General features: G+C 37.8%; 1 protein-coding gene across 2 annotated transcripts in view; it reads right to left on the reverse strand.

The window, feature by feature from the left end:
• SMURF2 (SMAD specific E3 ubiquitin protein ligase 2) overlaps positions 1 to 23,308 on the reverse strand; it is a 63,489-nt gene that overhangs the window by 39,008 nt on the left and 1,173 nt on the right. The window lies entirely within an intron of this gene.

Below are 23,308 nucleotides of genomic sequence, written 5' to 3' on the forward strand. Positions count from 1 at the left end.
CTCTTTTCAAAATATTACACAAGCCTGTCAGTGCAGTTCAACCAAAGTCTTATTTTTGTAAGCTTGGGCACACACACAACTTACAAACTAATAATCACTTCCCTACCAATTAGCCATTAGTGAACAAACCAGTATTTTTGGCTCAACATTTCCCTCTCTAGTAACCACATTTAAGGCAAGTCAGATGTCAACCCACTCTGGCTTTGTCAGGTTAACAAAACAGGGAGAGATGAGAAACTTCCATTAGCAACACTCTCTGTGCCAGGTATTTCTAGGTGAAAAAGCCCAGGTCCCAAAAGCATCAGCTCAGTTCTAGGTGAAACATTTGCACAGAGCTCCAATCTATCTCAGGACTTTTTTGGACAAAGCTTTTCCCACCACCAGAGCTTATGCTCCACTTTTCTAACAGTTTCAACACTGTATTAGAACCTACTTTGAATATTCTGATAACCAACTGATTAATAGTTCCTTGAGAATAAAAACTAAGGAAGTTTGGTTTCCTATGGATTTATGTTTTATGGTTGACTGAAAGCCATAGCTGAGGCTTTTCCCAGCAGAAGGGCACTTAGACAGACACTCTCCCACACAGACTCCCCAGTGGTCTCCTGTGACACAGGATCTCTCCTTGCAGCTTTTTCCTCCCATTTCAGGTCACTGCTGGGGTCTCCTCTTTATCCAGGCTATGATTCTCATAAAGCTCGTGGGACTTAATTATCTTTGAGACTTCCATGTCAACTTTGAGGCAAAGATTCAAAAAACAGAAAGAACCATAGCAAGATTTATTTTTCATGACAAAGCCAAGCTAAAATGCTGATGGTTCTGGACGCAAAGTCATGTCATCAGATCTGTGCAGTTGCACCACTAGTGGATCCTCTAGAGGCACAAGGCCAATGACAAAGGTTATTTGGTATTGTGTTTGTTAAAAATAATTTAAAGAAAATGTTTTTAAACAACAACAACAAACTATTTAAACTTGCAGTGAAGGTTTGCAGAAACTAGAAACCAGAAACCATTGCCTGCATATACTGACGTTGGTTTGGAAAAAAAGGGGGGGAGAATTGCACTGTAAGTGCATCATCAAGACATTAAGGGCTTCTAGTGCACACATGTAGATAAAGTATTTATTACGAACTATCAATGAGTCAGTGGATAGTTATGTTTTGTATTTCTTACAGACTTCCTGGGTAGTCTACAGGAAAGAGAACATTAATATTCCAATACGAAGGAACAATGTATGCGCGCCAAGACAAGCACGCACATCAGTTTTACATACTGTATGTTCATTAAGTATCTTTTTATCATGCCTTATGATCTCATTCTAACATATGCTACTCGGGTCAGTTCACAGAAACATGAAAAGAGCGACCTTGCCTCCTTCCATGACTGCTTTGCTATGCATAGTTCTCAAATACTAAACAATAGGAATTAAGCGAATCACATTTGTCAGTTTCCTTTTTCTGATTTATTATGCCAGTGGCTGACAAAGATTGGTTTACTGAAAAATAATCTAATTATTGCAAGTAAATACAAAATATTTAATATCCTCCTGTAATCTAATTTGTGTTAGCTATTAGAATTTACATGCAGTTGCAGAGGGAGGTGAAATAACTGGTTGAACCCACAAAAAACTGAATGGAACTATGATTATTGAAAATGTGAATTTTATAGAAGATAAGTATTTTTCTCTTTTTCTGAAGACTGCAATGAAAACAAGTAAAAAGTGATAAAGATCTATGAGATTTCACCAAATCACCACGTTAGATATGAGGTAAGAGTCTTCAATGATTCAATTCACTTTCAGTGGCAGGATAACAGATCCAGAATGAGTGTTGAGGAAGGCAACATCAAGAAAGAAAATGTTATCTGAACTTAAAGATCTTGGACATTTAAGGATAGTGATCTTGTTTTCAACCCTCATCATATGTTTGGGTACTTCCAACCCAGAGCAAACTGTTTATGGCCAATTTGTTCACCACATTCTTGCACAGGGATGTTGCAGTGTTAGGTTGGCTGGCTGTTTTGCACATCTACCTGTTATAATGTATCTCTTAATTTATAAAAAACTACAAAGTTTAAACGTGTTTGTACCCAGTAACATGAGGTATTAGTATCTCAGGATCGCAGCTGTAGATAATCACACAAGAAATATATTGGTTTTTAAATCTCTGTATAAAAAATTATCTTTCTTAAATAATTTTTAAAACGTGGGAAGAGATTAATACTATCAGTGAAAGATGCAGGAAGACAGGTAAGAAATTAAAAAGCAATAATAAAGGTCCATGGAAGCAAGCACATCAGCTGAAGCAGAAGGAAACACGTAATCAATGCATTTAAAATTCAGTAGGTGATTTAATAAGAAACCCCCCCTCCACCTCATGTCAGGCATCTGTGAGCAACCAACACTGTGTCCACAGACAGCCCCAAGTTTTCAGGGGGAAGGACTGGGTCCAAAGCTAAGATTATGTTTACTAATCTTCCGGCTTTTCGTGTGTCATCACCACAGGAAAACTAGTTCAGCCTTCTGAATCCAACCAACAGTTTAACATTATAATTGCTGTTGCATTTTTTTTCTTTCCCCAAGGGTTTTTCACCCAGAAAAAAAAGTGTTTGTTCCAGAACATATGTAACACTTGGAACAGCCAGGAGAAGGACAGGCTGCCTATCAATTTTTACCACAACAGTTCATTTTGAAGACAAGTCTTTCTTCCCTCTACAGAAACACCACCTTTTAATGAAAGCCACTAGCATGGCTTTTTGTGATCAGATCCCAGTTGTTTGCATGTAATACGCAGTGCAATACATCCACTAAAATAAGTCCCAGCTGTAGAAACACAATGCTATGCTGTTGCTAATGTGTGTTGTACTGATAATGAATGGTCGTCTATGCTTTAATCTGAATAAAGCTCCCAACTGCTCTCTCTCTCCTTGCCAAAAATTCCCCTTCCTCCTCCAGACTGTGGTTGCATTCCAATTACACTGCTGATTGGAATGAGCCTGCTTGGGGGAGGGAGAGGGAGGGAGACAAACCAACACCCACACCACCCATTCTCGCCTTCCGATGGCTGCCCCTGGGATCCAGAAATCACTTGGGGCTTGAGCCTCTGACTGACACGATGCACTTTTCTCCACGTTGTATAAAACTCTTTATAAATTCACTCATTTATTGATTTTTAGGAGAATGACAGGCAATCAGCACACTGTGCACAGGTTCCAGCAGGACAGCTCAATACTTCAAACATTTCTAACAAGTTCCTACTGTTCTCTTCCATTGTTGGCACACTACTGAGAACCTTAGACTTTCCTGCTTGCATTCCCTCCTTGGACCAGCCTAAATTCCCACATGGGAAGATATAAACCAGGATGGCTTCAACTACTCATCGAACAAAGAACTGCAAACACCACCATACAGATCTGCAAATACAGCTGTTGGGGTAATAACTTCTTCAATTACAGTTCTGAAATACAACTGTTCATCCCAACTACAGACATTAAATTTGATTTTACAATTAATATCATTGAGAATTTTTTTGTTTGTTTTAATTTCCTTGCAATTGTCATTTCCCTTTTATCTGCAGATAAACTAAGTGACATAGCACGATCAAAAACTAAGAATTTTTCTGAGTTACTGAAATGAATGCAATTCAGAAGACTGCGATTGATTATGGTCAAGAAGGGACACAAAGATAGGTAAACCTAACAAAAACGTTTTACAGGTGCACAGGGGAGTAAAGAAGGTACTGAAACATGAAATGAGTAAGAATGCAGCAGCTGACCATTATTCTAACCAAGATCACTGACCAACAGAAGGTGGAGGGTTTCAAGTTGCACCTAACAATAAAGAGAGCTGCAGCTGTTCCTCTCTCAAATCAGGTCTAGCAATCATAGAGATGCAAGGTAGATCAGGAAGCTGAACTGGCTTAACAGAAAATTAACTTTCTGGGAAGATGGATTAGTCTGCCACTGGCCCCAAGAGCCTTGCTGACTTGCCCTGCAGTCACACCACCCATGGCTCTCATGTGAGGGAAGTAGCAGAGGCACATGGTGGCCAAGCAGGCAGGTTCCCAGGGCAACCTGCACTTGCACTGGAGAAGTGCTCAACACACCAGTGCATTTTTCAGCTCTAAAGAAAAATAAATACTACCCACATATTTTCATTTTAATGCAGACTTCTAGTTTTTCCCTCTGTTTTGCAGTTCTAGACATTTAATTTTAAGAAAAGCAGATCTTTGCCATCAGGATACCAAAATAACAACCTAACACACTTCAGGATTTCAGAGACACAACCTCATACATTCACATGGAGTTTTATTTTCTATTTCCCAAAGCACACTCAGAAGCACATAATTAAAACACTGAAAAAAGCATTTCTCTTGCAAATATACACACAAGTGCTTTCAGGCTGCTCCAATTTACTTATTGACAGTTTTTCTGAGTCTCATGAAGCACTAGTAAGTTAGAATAACCTAACAATCTCTACTGTTAGTACAAAACACATAAAAACACACACTGACATGCCCTTCTTAAAATAAAGGTTTAATTATTTTCCATAAGACTTTACCTGAAATTCAGTGCTACCCGAATTAAAACTCTCAGCATCATGCTCTGAAGACAAGTGAGCTGAAAGGGTCACTGCTCATGAAGGTGCCATATGACATGCTCAGGGAAGCCCAGTTCACCCAAGGACACTGGACAAACTGATAATGATTTCAGACATGCTCTGCTGGATCAGATTAAATGCAGACACTCTCCACCATCCGCTAGACCCCTGGTTCTACAGCAGGGAAGCACAGGATGAGCCCTGCCTGCCAAAGCAGCCAGGTAACCTCAAACCACCATCCCTAGCTGTTTTATCCAGATACGTTTCTCTGATGTAAATTAGGAAATGCATAACATGAACCCTTGGGGAGCCAGGACAACTTGCAAGGGATGGTAACTTCTTCAACAGGCACAGCTATCTGCCCGTATACTCCTCCCACATACACTTACAGTTCATACTGGTAGGAAACCAATTTCCAACTCTCTTTCAGAATTATAAACCTAAATAAGATCTAATGTAAATTTAGAATCATGTTCCAATTCTAACAGTCTTACTTGGAATATACATTGGAACAATTCAGAAGGACTAATGAATTCTGTAAGTGCTATTAAATACTAACCTGTCAGGTTGAAATAAAAATATTCAACACTACTTCTAAGTGACATATAAAAGCATTCTTGCTAGGCGGATACCCAAACACCTTCAAAATACATATTAGGTACCCTTAGTACTAGAAAAGCACTTTTAGCAATATTTTCCTTTAATAATTGTTAAAATACTGAATTGTCCCATAAACAGTTCTGTGAATTCAACTTTGACACAAGCCAGATGCTAAATCCTTAATATACAGCATGTAACATGAAACCCATTTTGAAGGATCACATGCACCTGCTTATAAGCATTGTCAGCTAGAAATCTGTCTCTCAACAAATTGGAATTATTCCTCTGGGACTAAACAAACAAAACCCACAATAACCTGCATTTAAACACCAAAGAGCAATATGGATTATCCAGAAGTGAAAAATGTCCAAATAACACAATATACTTTAAATCACTGGAAAATATGCCAGAAACAAATATAGTAACAGTAAATTCTTCTTTCTAACAGATTCAGTCCATTAAATGCTGCTTACAGTGTTGTGCTTTAACTGGTTTTGCAATTCTAGACCCGTAACACCTGCACGTAATACAACACATGGAGATGAAAATTCAAAATTAATTTCTCACGCATTTATCATAGAAGCAACTTTAATGAACATGCACAGAAACACCGAATATAAACAGTTAAAGCCAATAAATCATTCATCTTATGCAATAAAAAAATTCTGGGATAGACTCTTCAAGGCTATCTTAAATTCCTGTTAAGCGGGGATGACACGACAGCGTCTCAAGACTCCAGCAGTCTGTGCTGGGGACGTCAGAGCGACTTGTGGGCAAGGCCAGATGGAGTCTGCCTAGATTTGCCATGTTTAGACTCCTGTTTTAACATCATGATGTCTACTTCACAGTATTGTTTCACTGTAAACAATAGGCTTCCTTTTCCACTTCTCCTCCCTTATTCCACTCCAAGCCAAAAGCAAAACAAAACACAACCCCCTCCATTGAATTCCTTCTTCAAGCAGCTAACGCATTCACATTTCCTAGATGCATTCAGCGATGGGCTTGCTGCCACACATGTCACCAGCCCTATTCACACGTCCACTTTATTTGATATGCCTGTCAAGAGGTAAAGGAAAGAAATCATGCTGTCACTTCAGCAAAGAAGGTAACAATCCATTTCAAATCTCACCGTAACAGCTTACAAACCTCTTTTACAGAGATTCACGTTTCAACCAGCAAAACTGAGCATGCAGATGCAAAACCTTAAGTTGTTGCCATTTTGCCTTTTTTTCTTTATTATTTTCTTGCTGTATTAACCATCCCCATCAGGACTCAGCATAAGGCAGGGCTTTGGTCACAGCATCAAACAGTGAAAAAGAAGAAGTAACACGTGGGAAACTTTAAGGAAACAAAGGCTATTGCGAATATTTGCATTTCCTGGTTTAGTGGGGATGGAGCCTCTCAGACCAGCCAGGATGTTTCTAATGCATAACTTTCATGCACTAGAAATTCCACTTCATTTCTCCACCCAACTCCAAAATGGCCCAGCCCTAACATCTTGTCCATTTTTCAACATCTGAAAAACCACTATTGTACCATGAAATCATAAACACACCACTTACAAAGACTGACTGCTATGCTGGTCAGCTGGGGCTAGGGGGGGAGAAGAGGAACAACATAGATTTAAATTAAGAGCTATCAGAATGCTTTAAAAAAAAAAATTAGCAGTCAAAGATAACTTTGAAATTGGTCTGAAAATTGATCTCTTCTACTTCTCACATTTTAGTAAGTACAAAGTTGAATTTCAGTTAAAAAAAAAAATCGGGGTGGAAAACAGAAACCCATCAACAATAAATGAATCCACCAGCTCTGCTACTATATTTGCTGCATGACCCTGTCAATTTTTAATTTTACCTTCCTGTAGTATTAAAAAAAAAATCCCATTAAAACAAACTTTTGATTTAAACATTACCAGGGTTAACTAATCTCAAACCTGCAGAGGTGGTTATTATATGCAAGTGTGAGTGAAGGAAACTCTACTATAAGCATTATCTCAAATACCCTAGAAATACAGAAATAAAACAGTATTTAAGAGCTCAGGCAAAGAAAACGGGTAATCTTATCTGAAACTCTTAAAAATCACTGTGCTAAAATCTTACATCAATCCTTAAAGAATTGTTTGAAATCCCAGAAGCTATTTTTTAACCAAGACTCAGTTTAAACAGAGGTGATCAGTCCAAAATTATCAGCCTGCAAAGCACAGGATTCTTGCTCCGAGGATGGGTAAATAAAAAAAGGTAACACAGAAATTTAAACATGTATTTCTCAGCTTGTTTTGATAGAACAGGAGGGAGGAAAAAAAGCTAACACAAGAAAGAAATTATAGCTCTGTTCTGTCTGATGTATTTCATGCACCTCTGAAAACGTGCTGGGGGAAAAACATGCTAACAAGAAGCAGAGCCCTTGTATTTGTTTCACTGCAGTAGAACTCTCCACCCTCTGAATGATCTATAGTAGAGGTAACAACAAAAGAAATTCATGATCTAATTACCAAGCAGACAAAAATGCCCTGAATTTTAAAAAGGGCTTCAGACAAGAGGCACCTGCAACTTGCCCAGACTCCTGAGTATCAGGAATTGTAGATAAGCAGCAGCTTTCCAGACTGCAGGACCCGCTGCCATCTAAGCCAGGACACAGTCACACACTTGATTTAAACAGGAAGTCTCAAAATTCTGTCTCTGCTACAGACAGAGGATCCTGGGGGAACTCTGCTACTGCCGGGGCTTTGCTGGGAAGGAAAAGAACACCACCAAAAAAATCACAAAAAGGAAGACACCAAAAGCATGCACATCATTTACTCTTCATTAATTCTCATGACACTCATCAGCAAAATGCCATAGAAAATAATTTTATCAACACTTACAAAGGGATTTTCAGCTGCATTTTAAGAAACAATTCCTAAAACATGATGCTAGTGACACCTTTAATGGGAGGAAGTAAATTCTAGCATTTCCACTATACAACTTAAAATAATTTTTTTTAAGAATTCCAAAATGAACAAAACAAAGAGTTCATGAGGATTATTACTTCAATACCATTACTAGTAAATAAAATATTAATTAAGCATCCATCTTAATCTAAACTCCTCTTTACATCCTCCTGCAGGATCATCAATATCCACCACTTGAAGCACGGGTTCTGATCTGCCTCCTTGACAATATATGGATCCTGCCTCCTCCTCCTTTAGTGTAGTTGAAATATTCAAGGGCAATGTCCCTACACGTAATTCCAGGGAAAGCTTGTTTTTAGTGGAGTGCTTTAAACTCTAGAACTTGACAGTTTGGCTTCTGCTGAAAAAAACCCAACAGGGCCAGCAGGAAGATGTAAAGGTGTATATAGAGTCTGCACCTGGTTACTAAGCCTATGCCTCTGATTCCATAATTCTGCATCTACCTGCACAAACGTAGTAACATGTTAAGTGAGGAAAACACCATCTACTTAAAGTACATACAGAAAATGAAGACATCATCATTTATACAGTTTCCCCCCATCAGAGAACCCTGAAACAAACTTCAGGAGATAATTATTCAGTTTACAAACTGATCTAGCTGAATTACTGCAGTCCCTTAATACCAACAGATTCAGTTTAGTTTCTCTGTGTAAACATGTGTGTTCTACAGAACAAATCCAAACAGTTTAAGAAGCTGCTGCTGTTAAAGAGATAAGCAAGCCTATTTATTTCAAAAAAAAAAAAAAAAAAGCAAAGCATCTTATAATGAAGTCTACTTTTTCTTGTCTTTGTTTTTACATGAGTTGCTTAAGTTATTTAGTCAAATCATTATAATTTATATACTTCTTTCAGAAATAATATAAAAGGGATTTTAAAGAAAGAGGACATCAGGAGGTTCAGATGAAATAGCTGACCAGTATGGGAAAATAAAAAAAATTCCCCCAAAAAAAGCTTCCCATGCAATTTAAACTGCAAGTTCAGAAATGTTTTAGGAAGATGTAGTGTTCAAGTGGTGAAAAGACTTTTTTTTTTTGAGAATGAGGAGCACATGGTAGAAGATAATAAGCAGTAGAGTGAAGAGTAAGAAAGATAATGGGAAGCAGGCGAGACAGAGGAGGAGCATAAAGCTGATTAACCTTAATATAGAAAGTATAACACCACAAATCAACACTCCTAGCAGTGCATCAGATGAATTAAAAAAAATAAAAATCCAGGAAGGTATTTCCAAAAAGTTAGAGGATATTTTATCCCTTGGCATCCACAAATAGCTTTCAAACCTAAAGAGCAGGCAAGTATTTGCACTGATCTCAAACACTAGTGGGGAACTTCAGAAAGTCTGAATGGACATGAAGGGGACTTTGAGGGACACATTCACTCTGGTGCCTTTCACTCTAGAAACCCTCAGCCTCTAGCAGTTCCACTCACAAAGGAATACTCTAAATATCACTTTTCCAGATTTCTATCCCTTATTATACAGTTGCACATGCTAGGTAAGAGCAGACCCAGTTTTCCAGAGAAATCTTTCAATTAATTTCCTAGGGACACTGCTCCTTGGATAGCTCAGCTGCTAATTGAGTGCAATACAGATATATAAATATATATTAACTTGCCAAGTAAAACATTTTTTCTCTCACTACTGTCTTCTGACATCTCAGTTATTTACTACAAAACACCTTCCAATGACCTAATTCCTTTAGTTGCTCCATCATTTACCAAACTTAGAGCCAAAACAACAATTTATATTAAAAGAAGACCAGAGACGTGCTAAAACTCTGATCAGCCACATGAACAATGAAGGAACAAAGAGGACACAAGCCTCTTCCCCCCTTCCTTCAGCTAGCTTTGTAAACTATGCCTCACTTCTGTATTGATTATGAACTAAATTTAAGAATTAACAAATATATTTCATGTTTGTGCACAGTAGACTACAAATAGCATTGCCAATGCTAAACACTTCCAAGTTTTTTAAATCCTAAAAATCAAAATGCAGTGACCACCTTGGAACTGGCATGCTAGATTAAACTACATCTCCAGATAATTAGGTATTTTCACCAAATACAAGCAAATAAACTATGCTAAGTCAGTTCACCAAGTTCTCCCAGCATCATTCATGTCATCCTTGCATTCCAAACGTAACAGTCTCCAGTAAAAGGTGATATTGCCAAAGGGTCACAAGATGGAAGTGCTTTTAGGATGCATGCAAGCATTTTGTGATTTAGCTGAAGTCAAAAAAGCACCTAAACACATTTAAACTCAGGAAAGATAGATCAGAACAAACAAGTGAGTCTCCTAGATTTTGATCCTAAATATAGACTGCTGTCCAGGAGACAATAAAAAACACAGGATTGGAGAAGATAAAGTGTTAATCGCATATTTGGTGGTTTATGAGCCAAAGCAGCCTGAGGTTTGCACTGCTGCTGCTCAGTGCTCATCCCATTCAGAGACGATGAATCATTTCCCATTTGGCAACACTTCTGCCTAGAAGGCTGTCGTCTGAGAGATTTCTCCTGTATCCTTGTAATAGATTTGCTAATTTAGTACACCTGACTTTGAGCAAAAGCTATTGTTGCCAGCTGTCAGACTAGACCTCGTCCTGTTTATCAGACACATCTAAACCATCCTGTTCTGCCCCAGTCATAGAAACAGAATACACTTTACTAATCCCAGGGCAGTAAATTACTTTCTAATATCCTTGTTTTTCTTACTCTGCCAAAATACCAATACATAATAGATTTAAAGCAACAGCAAAATCAATTTATCCACAGCAGCTGGGCTCATACCAGTTTATCCAATAACCATAATTTTTAAAGTCCTATTTGCTGTTCTAGTAATTCTGTACACAAATTCCTGAGTTTCAACAGCAGAGGTTTGACTATTTTAAACAAAGGTAATACAAGCTCACAGGGAGTGTATTCTAGATTTTTAGGCAGGCCACCACAGTTCTCTGAAAGATAAATCAGAGCAAAACAAAGTATTAAATGCCTCACACACACTAAAACATTTCCTCATTTTCCCCAGGGCTTGGTGCACGCAAAAGAAACTACAATACTTTCTGTTTATAAATATTTGTCTGGACAGCAGCTGAAAAGAGTAGGGGAAACAGAAAATATGTGGGGTTTTTTTCCCTTTTTATTTTTTTTTAACCTACATACAGAGAATCTGGGAAACGTGAAAAAAAACAAACGTATGACATTTTTACTCCTAAACAAAATCTACCAGAACCTAAGTCTTTACATTCTAGATTACATTAATCAGTCATACAGTTGCAAAAAAGCAGACTCAGTCTTTCCAGGTTTTATACACTGCCCAGAATCCCTACTGCCTTTTAAAAAGCTCACGGTGGTCACAGAAACATATAACCACATGTTATGATACTTTTACTCTTCTAAGTATTTTAAAACTCAGTACTATCAACAAAAAGATGAGAACATGTTCATTCTGCTAACAAAAAACATGGAGTATTTACATGCCTCTCTGCCATTTTCAGGGGGCTATGGAAATGCTTACTCATCTCTAGCATTCAAATCTGGCCTTGTTAATTCCTGCCAGTGCAGAAAGCACACCTGGACACTTCCACCTGGGATTGACTTGGAAAGCCATCCAGAAACCATGACTCAACACAAAGGCCATTTACTGGGAGCAGGTTCCACACCACCCTGTGGTCATCCCCTGCTGCATTTGCTGCCCAAATTAACTGGACCTGTACTTGCCTATTTGTGGACTAGCAGAGGATCCCTGCTAGCATCTTTCTTCATTTCAATATCCATACAGCATTCAAAACAGGCTGATGCTTTGTTTTCAGACAGGAAAAATAAAATCATTGCAAAATAAATAAATCAACAGCACAAACTCCATAGAGGACAGAGTTGCAGATCATCCATGCTGTAGGTAGCACTGACTGTTTCTAGAATATAGATGCAGGGAGGACTGCATGAAAGGGCACAAACAGCATTGCTAACACATGGTATGAGTGAGAAAAGTTGTAGCAAGTTAGAATGCAGTTAGAATAACAACTTGAGAAGCAGTATTATTTCATTGCCCTGCAACAGCTACATAGCCAGTCTAGTTCCCTGTAAAGCCATTGCTCCCCACAAATAAAAGGAAAAAGACCTTTTCTTTTTTTCTCCACAAGGTTTTTCATTGTAACATTTGAAATCATGACTCAGATACTGTATTTCAAGTATTATTCATCTGTACAATTTAAGCTAGCCCTGAATAATCATTACAGAAAAATATTTGCCAGGAAAAAATAACCCAGAATATATGATTCATTCACTTCCAAAACAATAAAATGGTTCACTGTAACAAAAATAACTATATTGTAAATACTTCATTGACAAAGTTAAAAACACAGCCAAATACAATGAAGAAAGCATGAGCTTAAAAAATCTAATGTGTGTGTGTGCAAATAATGAAAAATCTTAGAAAAAGGTAATTCCATAAAATACTGTTAACACTGGATCTCATGGAAAGTATATTCTTTAGCTATTTAAGTTAGTAGTCTTGAAACAACAAAGGCACACCTCACCTCTCAAACTCTGACAACTCACTATTGATGATAAACCAGATATTTATTTCAGCACAAAGGTGATGCATGTCATGTATCTGAAATAGCAACAGTACTCCAGCTCTAGAAAGGTCAAGACAGAAACATCACAGGGACTCCTAAACAAGCCCCTGGGAAGTAGTTAGGGCTTTCACAGACCTTAAATCATGAAAAGGGGGATCAGCTGAAAAAAATCAAGTATTTAATAGCTTTATAATTGCCCAAAGCCCAAGAAGGTGTGAAAATGTGCAGATTTTTGGAAAAGATGTCTTCATAGGAGCAGATGTTGTTTCGGCCCTGTATCAATTAAGCACTGAGGGGGAAAAAGAGAAGCCCTGTTAAGCATCAACAAGGAATGCTGTACAAATATGAAAACAGCTTTAAAAGCTCTCTTTTTTTCATGGTTAGACAATAAGTGTAAGTTTATTTAAAATGAAACCTTGCAGTTTCACATGGTATCAGTTAACTTATTTTTAGTTGACTAAAAAAAAAAATAAATCATACATCTGATAGCACTCAGAACTTCTCCCCACTCTGTCTATATTTAGGCATTTTCTGAACAGGCTTCTAGAAGAAACTTCCAATAGAACATTATGTCTTCATCTTGCTGGAGATACACCTGCCCACACTACACGTAACTCCCAGTTTTTCCTCATTGTTTAAACTCTTGTTCCTGTGTGTGTGTTTAATATAAAGAGTGAAGATAAAGGGTTTTCACAGCACAGGCAACTCACTATAAACCAAGCATTGTATATATTCTATCAACCTGTTAACACAGTCAGCTGCTCCTGTACAGATCCAGTGGTGACAAACTGTGTAGAATTAGAGGACTCCCCCTTCTACAGAGAAATCTTTACATATAATGCAAGGTCCATCAGAGTACACAAATGAACACTGCCATAGCTTTCTCTCTCCCTTTGATATTTAACATGTTTGTACTAACTAAAAAGGGTGAAATCTTTCATGCAACCAGCTCACCAATAGCAGATAGCACTTATCTGAAAAAAATACTAAGTGTAACTCCAAAACCTTCATGAATAGATGGCCTAAAAATTAGCCAAGGAAACATTAAAAACTACAGAAATCTATTAGTATCATCTATTACTTAAAGGAAAGTCTTCTGACTTTTAAAACAAGAAAATACTAGCATTAATGAAGTAACCAATACACCACAATTTATTAGAATGAAGGATTAAAAAAACAACCAAACCAAACAAAACCAGACCACTTCTCAAGCTTGCTAAAAGCTCAACAATTCTTTTTCTTCTACACTTAAGGAGCAATCCTGATCTTATCTGCAAGCTTTACCTAGAAATATGTTATGAATCATGGCCACTTTGAAGCCAGCCTGTAATTCCCTGCTTCTTCTGTATAGGATCAAGGTGATGAACATGTGGCACAAAGGAACAGATGGGAAAAATCTTGGTGTTGGGGGTGGGTGTTTTTTCCTGTTTGTTTTTAAACTTCTATCCAGTATTCAGCTGTAACCACTGACATTCTTTGCATTTGTTACACATCTTAAGTTGTCACAAAGCACCTCTGCTATAGATGACAAATTCTTTCAAGTAATAAACCCAAATCACTAACAATAACAGCAGATGCAGCAACAGCTTTCCTCAGGTACAAAGCCAAGTGTCAAAAAGTTTGGAAACACTAGAATCCAGGCTACCCCTGTGACCCTGTGTCACGTTCATTGCCACAACACCAGAGTCTGGGCACCAAAAGATTCCCTGCCAAAATCAGACTCCATTACCCGCCCATTTGTCCCAGACTGTTCCTTGTTCCAGGTCACTCCCTTCTTCTCCACCCTCATCCAACTTTTGAACCCTCTGCACTCTAGTTCATGTCTCTCTTCACACCAGGAGCACACCACAGTTAGCACTAACAGGATGAGATCAACTCCTGTCCCAGCCATCTGTTAAACCATGCACCACCACTTACTCAGCTGATCAGAGACATCTGCCTATTCCCGTGTCTCTCTTTGATAGCATTCCTGCCCAAGAATAAAGGATTCACAAGAACAAAGGATTTTTAAAAGATGTGCAACATAATTTTAATCTCCTCCTTGAAGCTGGCTGAATTTTAACAGAATCTTCCCAAAATAATTCCAGCCCGATTTAGCTACCCAGTATGAAAAACGTCAGTGTTAGCAGGCAGCTTAACAGCAACTGAGGAGACAGTCTTATAATGGGAAGTGCCAACTATAGTTGGTGTTACAAGCTCTAGCTTGGTATTACAAGTTCAACTATAGTTATAAATTCCACTGACAGCAAATATAAAGCAAAGAGATTCAGACAGACAAAACGATTCAAGATTGTGCTCACATGACATGAGGTAGAAGCAACTGCAGGAACCAGTGCTCCTACTCACCACACTGCTGAAGTGGGAATGTAAATTTCAAACAGGTCAGGCTGACCAGGGATGATTTTTCTTTTCATTTACTGCTACTCCATCACAGTGGCATAGGGTGGGTGAAGAACAAGAACATCTCCAGTCTTGGACCTCAAGCTGTTTAAACGTAAAGTTTCCAAATTTCAATAAATTCAAAACAATTTAAAGCTTTTGAATGGGCCCAAAGTATAACCCAGCACAGATTAAGTTACATGATGCTGATACACAGGAAATTGCCGACTTAATTCTACAGGATGAACAATTCACCAGAGGAAAGGAACTTTCAGGAAAAATGATAGATACTGTAATGAGGAAATCTGAGGCACATATTCACAATGCCACATTCACATTTCACAAATGAACAGAAATTTCTTCATAATCTCTTGGCCACAGAAGCAAGTGAGATACAGATAAATATAAATACCTAGTACTTCCCCAGGCAGTGACCACTTCTGTTAGGGAAGGGAACCAGAGACTTTATTGTCTACCCTTGTAGACAGGTCTACAGAAATTTCAGGATCCTTTAACCAACTTCTTGTAAGACAGGTATCAGGAGAGCACTATGAACTGCAAGAACAGCTTAAGGAAGGGAGAGAGGACTACACAAGTATTTTATGACTAGCCAGGCACGATGCAAGTACTACTGAAAATTACTGAAAGTCACTTTTTCCTTAAAGGCCTTATCTCTTCCTGTCCCAGAAGACAGCAGACACCAACAATATTTTAAATCATCCTTTGACTCAGTTCTTAAGCAGAAATCCCAAATGTGAAAGATTTTTATAAAAGCAATACAATGTAACAATGCAGAACAACTTCAGGATAAATCCTGACCACCCCTGAATTACAATAATAAAGATTTAAACTCTTTAACCTTTTGACAAAAAGCACATATCCAGTTATTTAGGGCAAATCTGAAATACTGCATGGCATCTTCAACTTACAAACAGCATTTGCTTCTGTAAGAACAAACCATTTCCCCTGTGCAGCAGCAGTAATTAGCTCAGAGATCAAGAGCATTTTTTCCCTATTCCACACATCCATTCTTGACCAACAGTTTATTATATGCGTGATATATACAGCTCAAGATTCTGTTCACCAACACCTTGTGCTTTACCAAACATCAGAAATTGCTAGTTAGAAATGCCACGTATATGACCCATTTGAAATTATGAAAGATGGTGCTTAGAATTTTTTACAGTTGTTCACAGGCTTCAGTTACCAAGAAGCTCCTGTAGTAGCAGAATAAAACATTTATGAACTTTTTACTAGAATCCTCTAAGTAAGAGCCCTAGAAAAATTCCACTTTAACATGCATTATACCCTTCCTGAAAGTTTGGTCAATTAATGTGTCATGCACTGTGAACCCAGGCTTAAGGCAGCCAGTCTTCTTTAATTTCATGAGTAATGCTGAGCAAGAGCTTTCCAGCTTACGGGAGGACCAGGTCCTTCATGTCCCTGTAAATGGAGTACTTAACAACACATCTTTCACGACTCTTAAAATGTATCTATTGATACTAGTATCAGGAAGAGCAACAATCAGAATCTTCATTTTTTCACACTGAAAATGCAACCATTACTACTTGGCTAAGAGCAAGACTGTAATCAGCAGAATGAAAACAGGAGAGATTTCTCTAAGTTGTAGCCCAGGTACAGGAACCACATCTGTTCCCTGCTTCCCCTGACACAACCTGGTGTACCCACAGCCCCTTCACATCCCTGCATCAGCTCAGCTCTGGAACACTTTTGCCCCACTCTGTCCTGTTTCACCATTACAAATGACCCCTTTTGCCTCCACTTGACAACACCTGCCTAAAACAGCTTCACCTTTATAGAGTTTCTTAAATCACATCTGATACAATCTTTTATAAATTAACACAGAAGTACTTATTTTGCTGCTAAACAAAAAGAAGGATATCTTGGTATTATTACACCTAGGCACAACGCTACTGCTCATTTAGCCCTGCGTAGTCTTCTATACAGAGATATAAACCATTATTTTAATAAATCCATTGGGAAAAATAGTGAGAGCTTTTAATCTAGAAATAAGTATTTATACACAAGGTAAAGTAATCACTTTAAAACAATATAAGGCAAAAATTTTCTGTTAAGAGTTATTGAAGAATTACTTGTAATTGAATTGAATTGATGTACACATCTATAGATACGCTCCAAATCAATTAGTCAGGCACATTAAAAATAAGTATCATGACAATTATGACTCCATTTAACATCCCCCAGCCCACAAAGAGCCTGTTCTGCAGGCACCTGTCTGGCTTCAGCCACCACTCACTCACAGCCCCCCCAACCTACAGCAGTCCCCCTCTACACCCAGTTAAAAAGGGGGATGAGAGGAACAGGTTGATTTAAACTTGGATATATTCATCTGCCCATCCCATCTGACAGCACAGGATGGAGCAGAGGGATGTGTGCATCCCAAGAAGTAGTGCTGCAGGTTGGGAAGCTTTACTATAGCACTGTCACTCTAATGTTTGCAGCAAGATGGGATCACACATGTTAATTTTAGCACAAACGGTAGAATCTGGGTACACATTTTTACTGTGACCTGTAAATTACATAGTCTGCACATGCTTTGAAAATTTGAAACAACTTAAAATGAATTAATTACAGAAAGGATGCATTGAACCAGTTTACACTGACAATACCAAAGCCATGGTTGGAGTGACTCTCCATTTCTGCAAGAGAACAATCCTTTCCAGTTGTGTTAAATGCACACTGGCCAAGAGTCATTCCAGAAAATTAACAATGGGATACAGCCACATAAACTCATATACTGCTGCTGCCTCTTTCACTTTCAGAATTTTGAAAATGTGAATAACCCTTCAGCTAAACAATGCTTTTACTCACATTTGGGGCTGTCAGTCCTCCTAACCTAAAATGCATGAGCAACAGTAAAAAAAAGTACTTTGAGCTAGGAAAAAAAGTAATTGCCAAGAACCTGCAGGATGCTAACAACACAGCTGATAATGCAATGTAAACATGGCATAAAACAGAGACCTGATCCCAGGTCACCCCAAATGCATAGTCTCAGAAGGCCCAAACCAGAATGTTTTCTGTGGATTCAAACTCAGGAGAAACAATGTCCATGGCAGAAAGTCAAAAGATAGTGGCTCTAAATTCCAGCTTTACCTGGTTTATCCTTTTCATGATCTTGAGCATGTCTATTCTCCATTCAGTCTCCCCACTTGAAACCAGATGATAATGCTTAGCCAATTTTGTTCTGAGCTTTGTTATCTACAGATGAAGACTTCTTTAAAGTTACAAGCATTCTTATCTATGCTTTCATTGAAAGTATTAAAGTTTAAGTAGCAAGAAAAAGTCAACAGTTTGCTTCCTTGCCAAATGCCCCTCAAGATTTTGATCCTCCTTCCCAAATAGGAAATGTGCTCTGCTAACAGCAGACACACAAAGTAGCTACTTTTACATGCTTTGTCTAATATTATTGAGATTAATCTTTCCCAGCCTCTCAGAAGTCTGTCACTGGAATGATCTCAGACATGGCACGTGTCATAAGCATTTGCATGTTATATATTACAACATGCAGTAACAGCCTGCGTAGTAATGTACTCGTGCCATGAAGCCAAGTCAGAAGTCTGGTCATCATATTGCGAGGAGAGGATGGAGGACACCCAAAGAAATCATCCACCTTTTCAAACACCTGCAAGAAAGGTCTGGTCTTGGTGAGACGTCACTTTAAGTAAGATGGCAAAGCAAGGACACACTTCAAAGGCAAAGTGATAAGACAGAATTAAACATTAAAAGCTGTCTTCTTTTAGGGATCACCCATTCACCTTAGCAACATAAAGACAAAATGTCTTCACCTCGGGCTTGATCAGATTTTCAGTCTGATTAACAAGCAAAAAAGAAAACAGAAAATAATTTGTCACCACTGCCTGAGTTACTCAGCTAAATTCAGCTATGCAAACAGACATCATGGGACAGCCTAAATTCTTCAAATGTAACTGAAAAGTACAAGTCTAAAAATTGCTCCCTATTTTTCCACCCCCAGGATTGCTCGTTTATTTTTTTCCCCAACAGCTTTGTTTTTTTTTTGAACACTAACATTAGGACTGCTTGCAGATTTCCCAAAAGTCCCCTACATATGTCCCATATGTTACCTACACAGGTAAATCCCCTACTAGCTTCTACTCAATGCCTTCCTGATTCTACAACTAAAGATGAGTATCAGGCCTTCTTGCTCTTTTACTTGGACCTCCTGTAGAACTATTTTCCTACTATTATTTCCTCCCCCAAATCCTTTCTGGTCCTTTTTCTTCCTTGCCACAATACAGCATTATGCATCCTTAAACACAGATACCTAATTGTGTAACCCAGATAAATAAAACTATCATATAAACTGATCCTATAGGAACAAGCAGTTGAGACTGTTCTATGCAGCTGCTCAGCTGCTTATTAGAGTTCTTCGGTGTCTTTTTGATCTACAACTGATCTAAAGGTATATAAATATATAACTATATACACTATATATAAAAAGTATATATATACACTTCATCTTTTGATGAAAATAGAGAGCCAAGCATCCATCCATCCCAATACAATCCAATTAGACACGTGCCTACTGACTGTTGTGACTGCACCAGTTTAATCCACCGTCTATGTCATTTATTGATTCTGATTTATTAAGTACTAGTTTTTAGTGAACCATGTGTCATTAAGGCAAATATACCTTACATGAAGGAACCCCACTGTTTTATTGTTGACCAAAACCCAGATAACTACAGGCGGCTGGCAAAAGAGGCAGTCCTGCCCTGTTCTTAGCTGCTTGTGTGAATCCCTCTCCTCCAATGCAAAAAACTAGCTTTTTCTTGGTAGGATTAGCTTTCAGCTCATCACAGACACACACAGTTGCTGGAACCAGCACCAGGGATGGCCCAGAAAAGTGAAGGCAGAGACTACAAAAAGGAAAAAACACAAAACAAACCAGCACTCACGTTTTAATCTGAGCAGAAATTGCATTACCATTTAACTCAATGATGAAACCACAGCCTTGCTACCTAAAAATACAGGTAGCTACTTTATCAATCAATCAGTAATGCTGTTCCTAACAGTGAGGCTCTGCTATCCATAAACTTCAGCTCTGCTTCCAATAACACAAAGGAGAATTTAAGATTTAGGTTAACCACTGTTTTCAACAGTATTATTTTAACTGTTGGATTTATCTACTGCAAAAGCCACGACTGGAGAATCCATGTGATTTTGCAAAGCTCAAGAAAACTCTTGCCTTTTCTACATCACACATACCTTTCTCAAAAAAATACTACTAGCATCACAAGAGTTCCTAGGAATTGACCAAAAAAAGTAGCCTCTTCTTCGACACTATAACCTTATAATAAAACACAGTAGCACCTTTGTAGTGTAAGGAAGGAACAGACAGTAACATCAACCAGACAGACAGCAGGACAGCAGATGAGAAGCTGTCCATTTCCTATGCTTTCAATTCCTTAATTAGCAAACTGCCAGGAAACCTGAAAGCTTGCACTAAGGAGGAGGAAAACCAGACCTAACAGCTCGAGGCCTACACTCTTCCAGCTCACTCCAGTTTTATCCATGGCATATTAATGACCACCTTCTTCTATAACCCAGTGCAACTGTCCTTTTGCCTCTCAAAGTACCTTTACTTGTTAACTATTCTGACACAAATGCCAGCTGTAGCACACAGACTTCATAAATTAATGCACTAACCTTTATTCAACTCCATATATTCTAGAGCCCATGTGTTTTTTTCACACTTCAAACTGATTTTAAAATATCTCTTCCTACTTGATAAAACCAGCCCTATAGACTTCACTCAGATAACCCTCATTGATACCATAAGGGAAAGCAGTCAAACGTAACTATTTTAACAGCGAATAATTCACAGATTAGGACATAAAATACTTACTGAGCAACTGAAAAGAATGTTCGTTTATCTTTTTTTTTTTTTAAGAATAAAACATCAATGCAACTTGACATGGGGGGTGGAAGGAAGAATAATATAGTCTGCCTGAGAGAATAGTGTATTTACAAATCCACAAACGTAACACGACACTGAGAAAAATCACAGCAGGACCAGAATGGAATGACTGAACTTGCAGCTTTTCTAGAACTCAGGTGTACTCAGGACAGGACTCAATTAAATGGTGGTAAAAATGTCAGAGATGAAGAAACTTTCCTCATATTACAGCTTCCTTGGATACTGTTATTACAAGCTGCTAAGATAAATTTTTGCAGTTGACTAGTGCAATTCTAGACTGTAGCTAATTTAATAACATTGCCTATATTTTAATCAGAAACAAGCACTTACAACTCATACTAGATGTGAAGTATCACCAGAAGGCATAATGTTTGGAATTTTAACTATTATCCAGCAGTTTTCTAGCTTAAGATTGTGTAAAATGCATCAACATAAATATCACTTGAATCTTTAGTGATACAAAGGACAGACAACTACACCTAGGGGCAAAAGAATAACCTTTTGTAAGAAATTTATAACACAGATACACTGTAAACTAAATAAAAACTTACTAGAAGTATGCCACCGCTGTGGTTTTCTCTGTTATGGAACCCAGACCTAAATAAACTGTTAAACACTTAGTGTAAAGGTATGCCAAACATTTCTCAGAACTTTCTTAAAGTCCCAACAAAGAATCAACCTTTTTTCTTTTTTTTTCTTTTTTTTTTCTTTTTTTTCAAAAATGAGGCCTAGGTTAAATATTTTATTTGGCTCCTCAAGATGGACTGAGAAGTTGGGCACTAGCTCCAGATCAGTTCTTGGACTCACATCAAACATTACCCTGTCATTTATCCAGTCAGTCAAAACAATGTTTTCCATCTAAACCTTTAATGTTTATGTCCTGAAAAACTGCTAATTGAATCCAGTTTTTGAAATTCATTTCTTAATCTATACAATCTAATTTAGAGATCATGAACAGAAAAGATAAGTATTATACAATGATTGAAGAATTAATCCTATAAATATTCAAGCCAAAACAGAAGACTGCTAGTTTCATATAGCCAAAGAAAATTAAGATTAAAAAGCATTTGTCAGTTTGAGAATAAACTTTTAAATGACTGGATATACAGATTCTTTTAATTCCAAACAGTTTTAGAATTCAAGAGCCCTCAAACTGCTTTTCCAATCAAAAAGCATAATCAAAACCACACAGAACACTTAAAACTATTCCTAGGCAAGGACTGACAACATGTCAGCTGAATTAATAAAATCCAATATTTTTCTTAAACATGTACAGCTTCCTGACAACAAATGACCTTATGTGAAACAAGTTACAATTAGCAAAAGCATAAAATACCTCAACCCTTTTTAACTGAAGAAATAGGCCAATGTTTCATATAAGCTTACAAGTTAACAGACTGGTGCTTGGCAACTGCCAAAGCTGCTAACCCTGGAATTGTCCCCAGAAAGACAATTTTTCCAGGGTCCCAGGCTCTGCATATTCCTTCCCTAACACATAAGACGACAAAAACCTCAGAAACGTTCCTTAAGATTGTACCTGCTTCTTTTGGGGACTGAGTCCACAACTAAAGCCCTATATATAAAGCTACTGCCTATTTCTTGCTCACAATCACACTCCCCACAACATATTGTCACAGACATTATTTCATTATATGAATTAACCTTAATCAAAATAAATATGAAACAAAACAGAACAAAAGAGCCAAAGGTGAAAGAAACAACTCCCTGAAGAGTACTCATGCTTGTACATAAGGCTACAGACCATTTTTAAAGTTTCAAAGATAAGCAAGTCTGAGTACTCACTGCCCAGGAAAAAGGTATTAAAGCTCTGCATTAATAAAGCAATAACCTGAAGAGAAAGCTACAAAACACTCTGTAAAGACAAGGCAGTACTGTGCCATGCATCAGCCCCAGCTACACTTAAATTTTACTTCTAAGTGTAATATATAGACACTCACAAATCTCTATGAAAACTAGATGACAAATTTAGTCCAAGTATTTCCAAAGTAAAACATAAGCAGACATATTTTACTTTCCCTATAAAAATAGCGTACTTTGAAAAATAAGTAAGAAAGTACCCCTCTTTATTAGGCATTAAACTGGAAATATTTCATATGCACCTAAAGGAAATACATCAGCTCTTCTAGTATTTTTTAAAACACATTTTGCAAGCTGGTTAAATACACTATATGCAGAGAAGAGTATTTATAGTGTTGTCTATTATTTTCTATT

This window comes from Apus apus, chromosome 17 (assembly GCF_020740795.1).
Source record: "Apus apus isolate bApuApu2 chromosome 17, bApuApu2.pri.cur, whole genome shotgun sequence".
NCBI classification, from domain to species: domain Eukaryota; kingdom Metazoa; phylum Chordata; class Aves; order Apodiformes; family Apodidae; genus Apus; species Apus apus.